Below are 12,211 nucleotides of genomic sequence, written 5' to 3'. Positions count from 1 at the left end.
TGGTGTAGGCTTATATATACTACCAAATGTAAAATAGATAGCTAGTGGGAAGCCGCCGCATAGCACAGGGAGATCAGCTCCGTGCTTTGTGACCACCTAGAGGGGTGGGATAGGGAGGGTGGGAGGGAGACGCATGAGGGAGGAGATATGGGGATATATGTGTATGTATAGCTAATTCACTTTGTTATAAAGCAGAAACTAACACACCACTGTAAAGCAATTATACTCCAATAAAGATGTTAAAAAAAAAAAAAAAATCCACCTGCCAATGCAGGGGACACAGGTTCAATCCTTGGTCCAGGAATATCCCACATGCTGCGGAGCAACTAAGCCCGTGCGCCACAACTACTGAGACTGCGCTCTATAGCCTGAGAGCCATAACTACTGAGCCCATGCACCACAACTACTGAAGCCCGTGTGCCTGGAGCCCATGCTCTGCAACAAGAGAAGCCACCGCAGAGAGAAGCCCGCGCACTGCAATGAAGAGTAGGCTCCGTTTACCACAACTAGAGAAAGCCTGCGCGCTGCAACGAAGACCCAACCAAAAAAAAAAAAAGGTAACACAACAGCAGTACCGACACTATAAATAATTACTACCAAGAGAGGAGAATGCTAAGTGCTAGTAGGTGCTCATTGGGTTTTTTGGGGGGAGGTGGGGGAGGCACTGAATTAAAATTGAATTGGGTAATTCACTGGCAGTCCAGTGGTTAGGACTCCATGCTTTCACTGCTGGGGGCCAGGGTTTAATCCCTGATCAGGGAACTAAGATCCCACAAGCCACGCAGCGCCGCCAAAAAAAAAAAAAAGAATTGAAAGTAATAGCAATACCTATACCTTAATTTGGGAAAAAGGGAAAGTTTAACAAAGTGCTTTGAATTGAGATACATTGAGATTGTGCTTTCTTTTACTGTTTTAGAGAAAATTTTTCAGTGATGTAACCACATAACTGCTTCCTGCAATCTAAAAAAACTTATGGACTCAGGCAACCTAACAAACACATCCATGAAAGGTAGTAAGCATTAAATTCTATTTAGACTCAAGGACTTACAGACAGTTAAAGATGAATGAGACCTCAGAGAGCATCTAGTCACCCCCTTTCTCTCCTGCAGTGACTGTGAATCTCCTTGAGACCAAGGACAAGGTCCCATTCTTGACTCCATAAAGCCTAGCCCAAACCCTCATCAGTAGCAGGTGTTCTGTAAATACTTGAATGAGAACACTTGAGGCCCAAAGAGATGACTGATTCTTATAACTCCATACAGCAAGTCTGTTGTGGAGCCGGACTCAGACGGGCGTCTCCTGACCCTTGCTCACTGGTCTAGCTTGTCCATCTTGAATCACTGCAGCACCACCTTTGCACTCATCTGTCCACCTGAATTTAAAACCAGCTGTGGGCCGTGTGTGTGTGTGTGTGTGTGTGTCTGTATTCTGAATTCCGCTTTTTTCATTTAATAATATTTTATATTTTCAGGTGTATTGGTTCTCTATTGCTGCTGTAACAAATTACCACAAGTTTAGCAGTTTAAACAACACAAGTGTACTGTTATCTTACAGATCTGTAGATTAGAAGTCCAACACGGGTCCCACTGGGCTAAAATCAAGGTGTCGGCAGGACTGTGATCCTTTCTAGAGGCTCTGTGGGAAAATGTGTTTCTTTGCCCTTTCCAGCTTCTAGAGTCTACTCACAGTCCTTGGCTCATGGCCCTTTCTTCCATCTTCAAAGCCAGCAATGTTGCATTTCTCTGTACCTTTCTTTAATCACATCTTCCTTGACTCTCACTCTTCTGCCTCCCTCTTCCACTTTTAAGGACTCTTGTGACTACGTTGGGCATACCTGGATAATTCCTAGCTTAAGGTGAGTAACCTGAATTCCATCTGCAACCTTAATTCCCTTTTGTCATGTTATCTAACATATTTTTATGTTCTGGGGATTAGGACATGGACATCTTGGTGGGGGGCATTATTCTGTCTGCTACATCAATTACCAACATAGCTGACCTACTTAACATCTATTGACTAAAGAATTTGTTGTTTGCATAATCTGTCGGTTAATGAATTCTCTTTTAATCATGGGCTCTGAGTATGGTCCTTCCATCACTTATGGTCCAACATCCCCTTTCATAACAAATACTTTGTAATGATCCCTTTACTCTGCTGAAACAAAATTCATAGATAATATAACATCTATATGCATAACTTAAAAAAAAACTAACATCCAAATAGTCATGTAAAAGAGAAATAAAAGAGAAGTAATTTATAACAAAACACTATCAGTTCCAATATGTAATTGCTCAGGCATAGCTCCCTTAGAAGACATAATGATGCAATAAGAATCTTGCAAGTACACATAGAATCACTGTGATTGCAATAGCTGTAGATACTGGCTGATACAGGTATGCTGATGACTCAAATTGTTGGTCATCTAATTTCACAAAATGTGAACACTTCTTAGGAAGGTTCTGAATAACATGAAGTTTAGCTTCACTTGATTTACATGATAGTTGCATTCCTGGAAAATTCAGTAATATTTAAGCTGTGTAAAAAATGCTTTGCATTTATATGTGAAATGGAATTAGGCTCCAGGTTCAGATAATCAAAGTTTTTTTACCTACATGAAGACTGGGAGGATATATAAAGTTGTGTAGGATGTGGGGCCGTTGACCATTGCACTGACCCATGAATTGCAGAACATCTAGTATCTAACGCCAGCCCTAACCCTACCCAATGAGTGCTGGCAGTGCTTGCTAATCATTGTGACAACCAAGCCAAAACATAACAAAACAAAACATCACACTTGTAAATTTCCCAGGCTAGAGGTGACATCATCCTTGATGAGAAACACTGGTTGATGGGGTCAGCATTTTTGAGTTACCGGTGATTTTCATTGAGAGAGATGATAATAATAAAGTTGACATTTGTTGAGTGCTAATTATGTGCCATCCACTGTTCTAAATAAATATTTAATCTATTTAAACTCATTTAATCCTCACAACAACCCTACTAGGTAGGGTCTATTATTATTCCCAATTTACAGATAGGGAACTTGAAACTTACTAAGTTTAGGCAACTCATTCAAGAAAACCTAGCAAGGGAATTCCCTGGTGGTCCAGTGGTTAGGACTCTGTGCTTTCACTGCTGAGGGCCTGAGTTCAATCCCTGGTTGGGGAACTAAGATCCTACAAGCCACGCTATGTGGCCGGGAAGGAAAGAAAAAAAAAAGAGAGAAAGAAAAAAAGAAAAGAAAACCTAGCTAGTAAGTAAAGAAATCGGAACTCAAACCTGGGCAGTCTGATGCCAGAGTCTGTGTGAGTAACCATTGCACCCCACCGTAAAGACGTCAGAAGCTGGGCATTCTTGAATCACTTCTCCCCAAATAATAGTGATTCCATTATAATTTATCAGTGTGTCCTAAACTAATCTGACTAAGCCTGCTGCTGGGGAAATTGATCAAGATATTTGACTCCCTTTCTAGCTGTCCTGCCCCATTTCTCACTTATACATACACACACACGGCAGTCACATTTTTTTTTCTTTCCCTCTGGCTCACTGGAAGGAATGATGATAGCAAAGCTACTGCAGATCTCTGAGCAATGGTAGTGAGGACTGGAGAAGATGAGTCAGGAGCCATTCATTGGAAAGATCATGTGTGTGTGTGTGTGTGTGTGTGTGTGTGTGTGTACTGTATTTTCACTACAGATGTAGTAACTTGGTTACAGTTGCTTGGTAACTATTCACCGTTATACATAATTTAAAAAAATTGAAACTGTTTCTGGTAAAAGTCTACACGGCTTTTTCCACCGCTTTTACAATCTCTAGTTCTCACTGCTGTCATGGGAAAACAAAAAGCTAGTAGCTCCATGCTTTACCTTCCCCCTTAACTCCTCTTTTGGGTTTGACAGCCACTCCTAACACTCTTTATGCCAGATTTTGCAAGTTCAGACATTTGAATGCATGGCATGGAATTGCTTCACAGTAGCTTTTTAGATTGCTAATTTTAGATATTTGCTGGCAAAACTGTAACACTGCAAAACTGTAACACTCCTTCACTGAAGATGAAGAATTAAATACATTTTGTATTTGGGGTGGTCAACATCCTACCACACTGAATTTGAATGTAGTAGTACCCCTAGTCTGAGAGGTGGGCGCAGTGGAATCCCAGGACTTTAGGCCCGAGGTGCCAGTAGAGCCCCACTCCTCAGCTAGAGTGCGTGGCTGCCCCGTGACAAATCCCCAAGGTGTACTTGCTCTGGGACCTTGGGTAGGTTACTCAAACTCTTCAAGACTCACTTTTCTCATCTGTGGGTGGAAATAGTACTAGTCTCTAACTCAGTGTTGTTGTGGGGGGTGAAATGAGATGATGGGTGTACAACAGTCAGGCCCGTGGGTACCTAAGCAAGTAGTAACGTGGGACAGTAACGTGGGACAGTAACTTAATATCATGAGTGCTCCAAGGTCACCAGACCTTTAAAGGTGAGATGCAAATGTTCAGGGGGTGTCATTAGTGGTCAGAGGTTATGAATTACATATTTGGTCACCCATGCAGTCTCTGAAAAACATTTTATTAATTTTTCAACTTTAAAAATCAGGAGATTTCATATAACAACCTGAATTTCTGGCTTCTCTTGAAAATTTGGGAATGTCTGAAAATCCCCTGCCATCTTTCCTACCTGGCAGCAATAAACCTGAACTGAGATGGGGTTGTACCCCCAGGCACTCTCTCTTCATTTGTCATCTGCCAGCTCCAAAGCATTTGAGTTAGCTGCTACCTGTTATGCAGACAGTCTTAACCAGTGCATGTACCTAGAAACAGTAATAGCCATTGTGTGTCCAGCCCTTCCCACATAGAGGAGCTGGGAAGCAAGAGCCCAGTAAAGCAAAGTTACTGAAGGTCACATCATCTAAGAACTCCTGTAACTGAACTGGAGCATCAGTAATCTTACTAGTATTAGCAGCTTTAGGCCCATTCTTGAGAAACATTTCAAGCTAGTGGACAAGAATCTATTTACATGCCCGTCACATTGGGGTATTTAGCTGGAAATTCAAAAGGAAGTTCTCGAATCAGGAGAATGGCTCTGGTCAAATAGCATTTATATGGCCTGTCTTTTTCCCTTTTCTAATACATCTAGACAAAGCCTAGTTTTGAAATACTCCAGGATGCCTCATTGATCTTGATGGGGGAGGGGAGAGTGGGAAAATAGGAAATTCTCAAAATACTCTTAAAACATGATTGATAGACGTCCTTGATGTAACTAAACACTTCTGCCATAGAGTGTGAAATGAGAGAAGTGGCAGTAAGCAAGGGGCAATTTGGGGCACTTTGGCACTTTATTCTCCTCATGAGTACCTGCCACAAGGCCCTGCAAGTAAATAAGTAAATATGCAACCAGGTCAAATAATCCTTTTTGCTATCGCAAAAGAAGCTGCAAGGTAAGTACCCATGGCCCCCCACTGCCCCCCTGACTGATACCTCTAGATCCCTTCTTTTTAGGAATTCTGAGGAAATGTGGCTGATGGCAGCTTGCACCCCTCTTGCTGAAGGGTATTGTGAGTTAAAACAATGGGGATTGGGTCCCCTTCCTCAGAGCTGGCCATCCTTGCATTAGCGGATTCATAGCAAAGAAGGAGGTGGCCTTATGGTTTGTTTTTCTGAAATCCATCTGACCCTACCCGACTCCCCTTCAAACTTGATCCAGGTGCTTGGTTGGGACTGTGATCTGAGTTACAGGATTTTAAAAAGTGACTGTGCTTGACTTTGCCCTGTAGGGCTCCAGTATTCTGGGGAGGCCCCTTTGGCTGTAAATACTTCAGAAAAACTGAACATGAGGAACATAGAGACAAATTAGATAAATCTGAAAAACCCCTTTTTATACAGTGGCCTCCCAGTTAGCAAGCAAACTGACCTCCCCCACAAAGCATATTTCAGAGGTCAGACTGAGCTCAGGTAGAAATAAGTAAGCTCAACTGAACGGCAAGTTCTTAAATCTAAGATTGAAATGTGTGGCAGGATGTCCAGGAAGCACCTGGCATGAATTAGTTTCTTTGATCCTCACAATCACCTTAAGAGGTAGGAACTGTTACTATCCCCCTATTTTGAGTAATGAAACTGAGGGACAGAGCATAAGGTAACTTGCCCAGTCCCAGAGCTAGTAGATGGCAGAGGTAGGGGATGAGCCCAGGCAGCCCCACTGCAGGGTCCGCACTGTGACGGTGAGATGAATTTCTGGCAATCACAGGTTGCTCACCTCTCCGGGGCAGGCCTCACAGTGACAGGCTGGTGCACTTGTTTATTGTGGCATAGCCATTTTGCATCATGACACAGCATAATGCCATAAGCCCACAGGGACTTCATCTTACCTTTAATGACCTGAATTAGGTCTAAGAAAACTGCTAGCCAACAGTGACAGAATACTTAAATCACTTCAATGCCTTAAAAAGTGATTACATTTAATTCTCTTTGCTTTTGAATTTAGGTTCAACCAAATCTCCACTCTTAGCTGCACATTAAATGAATGTGGTCACTGCCTCCCTTTTCATCTCCTCAAATAATGGCTCTGGACCCAGAGTTAATAGCCCTTTCTTCAGTTCAAGCAATTCAAGCAGCAGGTGGGGGCATCCTGGCAAATAAGGACATTTCTTCAGGGCATAACGCTGTCCTTGGTGTCCCTGATGGCCCTCTGTTGGTAGGATAGGTTCTGTGGGTTGTGTTTCCAGTAATGGCGGTGGACTTGTGCTGATCTGTCCCCAGCAGAACACCCCTGTGATGAGGGCTGGGATTTGTGAGATGCCTGGCCAAAGTGGGCCAAATCTGTGGTTGTGGAAGAGTGAAGCTGCCTGGTGTAAGGAGGAATTTAGGTTGATTGGCACCAAACACAGAACTTTCTCCATGCATCTGTGTGTGGAGCATGTCCATCCTACTAGTCAGGTCTCTGCTGTACCACTTCTTCCGTTTTTTGCTTATTTATCAGTTAACCTTCAAATTAGAAATCCATCCTGTTTTAGTCTTTAAAGGCTTGATATAATTTGACTTTAGTTGGGAAAACAAATAAACCAACAAAGAACACAATCAGACAACTTGTGAGGCTCCTCCCCTCCTATAAGCTGTGGTGATCAGATATAGCTGTTAAGAGTGTGGGTCCTTGGATCAGGCTGCCTGAGTTTGGATCCTGGCTCTGTAACTTACCAGTTGTATAACCTTAAGCTCTGAGTGTCTCAGTTTCTTCATCTGTAAAACAGGAATAATAATAAGTGAGAGGATTAGGGTGCCTCATAAGACCTCAGTAATTATTATCTCTATTTCCCATCTTCCTCAGGTCGTTCAGTGTTGTCTGTGACAAAGTTAAGTTATTTATTTTGGTAACAAAAAGTTAATTGTATTGTTTTGGGTCTCCCTCTTTTTGCCTCTTGCACTGCTGTATGACAACTCTCTCATACCAAATGGCCTCTTCCTGTGATTAATATTTCAAATCTATAACTAGTCAAATAAACAGATACAAAAAATAAATAAAGCGGTAGTACTTAGTCTAACCACACCCAAGTGAGGGCAGATGCTTGGCTGTTGCCATGGTGATGCACAGTATTTTGTAAAACACTTGGCCTGGGGGACAGGTGATGAGTCATACTCATGGCTGGGTGGGGAGAGGGCAACTGCTTTCAATTAAAACCGCCAGCCAGACCAATAGCTGAGTTGGGAGACTCCCGTGTTTCCTGCAGTAAATCAGAGACATCTCAGGTCTAGGGGTTTGCTTGTACACATGGTTCATTCGTCGTGTGAACATTTTCTCCTCTTTTCTTCCTCTGGGTAGAGGGAACTATAGATACCCTTTTGCTCTTCCACGTATATCAAGAAACTGCAAACTTAGTTCTGATAAAAATAAGGTCTGTTTTCCTGTGCAGTCCTGACACAACTAAACCTAGAAAAGGCTTTTTTTGTGAGCTGCTTCTTCGCTCATTCCCTGTCTCTTCACACATACTCATTGTCCATAAGTAAGGCATGCTGAAATGTGTTATTCAGCATTTTCTTTTTAGTAGGAGTTAAGCACACGGGAGGACATTTTTCAGACAGAAGTGTTTGAACAACTACAGGCATTGTAATTTCAGGATGGAAAATCTGTACCAGATATGACTCCTCTGGAATTTACTATCTGGCTGAAGTCAGTAAATCAGCATCAAGCAAGCTGAGAAGCAGAGTGACATGCTATCCCCTGATTAGGATGTGCCATGGGTCTCAAGTGGTTAGTCTTGATTAATATTGCTCAATTGTCATTGATCATCCATAGCATATTGGGCAGGAGCAGAATTTACATATGCCCTCTAGGTCTTACTGAGCTGTCATCATGCCCAAGGTACCAGGCTAGGCCATGAGCAGAGATGTAACCACTCTAAAACACAGCTCTTAACCTTCTGAGAGTTTCTAATCTAGGTGAGAGAAGACAAAAAAAGCAGGAAAAAATAATTAGCAATAATATGATGCACGAGGTAATATAAAATGAATAGTATCAGCAATGGGTGACACATGTGTGGAAGAGAGAGAAATCACCATGGGTTGTGGTCAAGGCAGGTGGGATTTGAGATGAACCTTGAAGGATGGGTAGAGAACGGGGAGAGGGCACTCAGGAATGGGAAAAACAAGAGCAACATGCAAAAGTCGGGTCTCAGCACTGGAACTTGGTCTAAGAAGGGATGTTAGCACAGGCCTAAGGAGGGTCAGAAACTGAGGACAAGACAAGGCATAGGTGTGGGGTGTTATTAGCCTATAGTGGGGGGGTGGGCGGTCAGCAGCACAGAGCCTAAAGATTGTGGAGCCAAACAAAACCAGGAGAGACATGTAGAATCCAAAGGAGGCTATTTAAAAATTTGTGAGTTATGGCCTTGCCAAGAAAGGAAAAGATGAGAAGAATACAGAATTTGGTCAACTCAAATCATGCAATAAAGCACAAAAGTTTACAATGTAATTCCATTAGGATCGGAAGATCTGATGATATTACAATGACTTGAGAGCCAAATGGAAGGTCTCATTAATAGAAAAAAAATTAAAAGTAAAAGCAAAATATACTAAATCTATGAAGTCAATTTTAAATTACTTAAGGGCATTTAATTAATTTGTGAAGGCACACCTTAAAAGTGATTGTTGAATTTTGCTTGATTAATAACTAGAATATGAAGATTTATACTAGAAATACTAGGCTTTAAATTTTAACTTTAATAAACCAAATGTTAATCTTAAAAATCAAAGCATCTGCAAATAATTTTTTCTGTGTACAACTGGACACCAACAACCTGATCTTGGTGTGGGGCAGGTTTCAGTAGCAGACCTTCTGGGGAGGAAGACCGTGGCTGCTGCTGAAGAGCAGGGATGGCTGCAGGCCCAGCACAGCGTGGAGGTGTCCCTGGTAGGCCAAAGGTGGTTCAGGCGGGCAGGGGGTGAGCACCAGAAGAGGACTGTCAACCACTGGGACTGAGGTTTGGGGAGGGACTTTAGTCCCCAGAAGCATGGAAAGGAACAAGATACAATGACAGCATAGGATCCCGGGCAGGAAATGGAGTCAGCTGTCAGACATTCTAAGTGGCAAACGGTCTTCTCTCACAAGGTAATTGAGCACAGGGAAAAAGAGAACTTCTTATAAGGAAGAACATGTGGAAATCTAACTAAATATTTTGCTTTTGCTTTGTATCTAATGAAACCCTATGTAACCATGAATAGAACTGGTACTGGTCTCTTTGTTATACTGGACGTTAATTATCATTAATCTGTACCTTTAAGTAGAATTCAGTGTGCGCTGAGATCGGGCCAAAATTCAGAGGCTTGATGTAAAGCACATTAGAACAGGAGAGCTTTTAAAAAATAATACTGATTTAGGTTCCACTGCTGACCAATTGAATCAGAATCCCTGGGGTGGGGACCTGGCATCACAGTTTTTTTAAAAAGCTCCCCCCACGATTTTATGCACATCCAGGGCTGATTTTTTGAACCACCAGCGTGATGGAAACCATGTTCTGAACTGGAAGCTGAAAGACTAGTTTTAGAGTCCCTGGTCTGAAATAGCTCACTGTGTATCCTTAGGGAAGTCATTTTAACTCTCTGGTTATCTGTTTACTTCACTAAATAAGATTGGCCCCTAACTAGTTCCAACATCCTGTGATTCACTGAGGAGAAACTGCCTTCTTCATTAGCTCAGATACTGACCTGTCCACAACTACAACCCAATGGCCCACTCATTCTGGAAGAGGTTCACACTGGAAAGAAGATGCTTGCAGTCACTCCAGAGGCAGGCAGGGCTGGTCAGGAAAACAAATGAGAAAAGAAACAAATAATAGGAACAACAAAAGCAGACTCACCTTCCCTTGGCTTGCCTGCATCCTTGTTTCTAAAGTAAACTTGAACAGGCAAAGAATAATTAACTCTCAGGAGGCTTATGTCTTGTGTTAATTTTCTGTTGTTGCTGTAACAAATTACCACAAATTTAGCAGTTTAAACAACACAGATGCATTATCTTACAGTTCTCTAGAAGTTTGACATGGTTTCACAGGGCTAAAATCCAGGTGTCCACAGGCTGCATTCCTTTCTAGAGGCTCTAAGGAAAGACTTGTTTCCTTCCTCATTTGGGTTGTTGGCAGAATTAGTTCCTTGCTGTTGTAGGACTGTGATCCCTGAATCCTTGCTGGCTGTCAGCTGAGGACTATTCTGGAGACAACCCGCATTCCTTGACTCATGCCACCTTTCCTCCCTCTTCAAAGTCAGCAATGGTAGTAGGTTGAGTCCCCCTTACCCTTCCAATCTCTCCTTCTCCCATTTCTTCTCTCTAATCTAGCCAGGAAAGTTTCTCAGGACTAGTGTGATAACATGGAACCCATGCAGATAATCCAGGATAATCTCCCTATTTTAAGGTCCTTAACTATAATCACATCTTCAGAGTCTCTTTTGCCATGTAAAATGACATATTCACAGGTTCCAAGGATTGGGATGAGGACGGGGTGGGGAGGGTGGGGGGGGTGGGAGAGCATGGGGCGAATAAGGCATTTTTCTGCCCACACTATGCCTCTAGGTGAAGATTTTTTAAAAAGATAGGAAACAGGAGTGGGAGTTTGTGGTATGGGGTGAGTCTGAGTTTTATTTTCAGAATCACTGCCTACTGATCCTGGAGGGGATGAAAATATTTATCTGATATAAATGGTTTCCCAGAGTAGGTAGAAGGGAATCCCAGACACTGAGAATGATAGGTCTTGTCTTTCTTTTTAGTTCAGGCATAAGGAAATAGCATGTCCAATTCAATTAGTGTACATTCTTTGAGAGCAGGCATCAGGGGCTAAAAACACCCTACCTTCTGGGCAGAGCTTTTCATCCCTGTCCCATGGAATTCTCTGCTTTTCTAGGGATCCTTTTTAGAAAGAAGGTCTGACCCTGTTGGTTATGCTTAATTTGCTTCCAGTTCATCTTCTTTAGCACTAACAACATCAAGGAATGGAATTTAGGGCATTGACAAAATGAATGAAAGAAGCTTCAAAAAAGATGAAAATAATTTCTGTTTTTCAGATCCTCCATATATTTAGGATCTGAACTCCAGGTTAGATGGCTTTGAACTCTTAATACAGGAATGGCGAGGATCTATTTGTTCAATAAGTATTTATTGGGTGCCCACTGAATACAAGACACAACAAGTCGAAAGATCTCTGAGAGGAAGAGGCAGGGCAGTGTTCTAATCAAAACAGGCATGGAGCCAACTCTGTGTTCTTGTGAAAGGACTGGCCTTGTTGACTTGCAGTGTGTGCACCTCCCACAATTGTTTAATGGAAGAGAGGACTCTGAGTCTCCCTGGAGTTATGTCCTTTAATTATATAGTCAATTAATTATTCAAAAGATTGTTTCCACTTTATAGCAGGAGGAAAAAAGATACAGTCTTTTGACTTTTTCTTGGCTTTCTTAGGAACATTTTTTCCTGGCACACTCTGGCAGAGAAAGGAAACAGGTTTGTTTTGAAGAGGATGGAAATATTGCATTCCAGTGCTTTCTACTCTGGTGGTTGATTCTGATAAGCGGAATTTGGAAAATGTTGCTGGAAAAAAATGATTTTTCCTGATCTTCCATTGAAATGTTGTACATGACTTTCTCTACGTTAATTTAATAGTGTCTTTGATTTGAAGGATTTCAGTTCTGGATATTGCAGTGTGCCAGAGTGGGAAAAGCACAGACGAAGAGAGACAAACAGGCCTAGAT

The 12,211-nt window shown here is 42.1% G+C and overlaps 1 pseudogene across 1 annotated transcript in view; it reads left to right on the top strand.

Moving 5' to 3' along the window:
• Window positions 1–12,211, top strand: part of LOC309607998 (late cornified envelope protein 2A-like) — a 366,173-nt pseudogene that overhangs the window by 24,009 nt on the left and 329,953 nt on the right. Inside the window, exon 5 of the transcript XR_014249615.1 lies at window positions 1,809–1,855. The product of XR_014249615.1 is annotated as a late cornified envelope protein 2A-like (transcript). The remainder of the gene's footprint in view (window positions 1–1,808; window positions 1,856–12,211) is intronic.

This window comes from Balaenoptera borealis (genome assembly GCF_965194805.1).
Source record: "Balaenoptera borealis genome assembly, chromosome: 1".
Lineage (NCBI taxonomy): Eukaryota > Metazoa > Chordata > Mammalia > Artiodactyla > Balaenopteridae > Balaenoptera > Balaenoptera borealis.
Note: the sequence above shows the minus strand (reverse complement) of the source record. Positions and strands in the feature narration are given on the sequence as shown.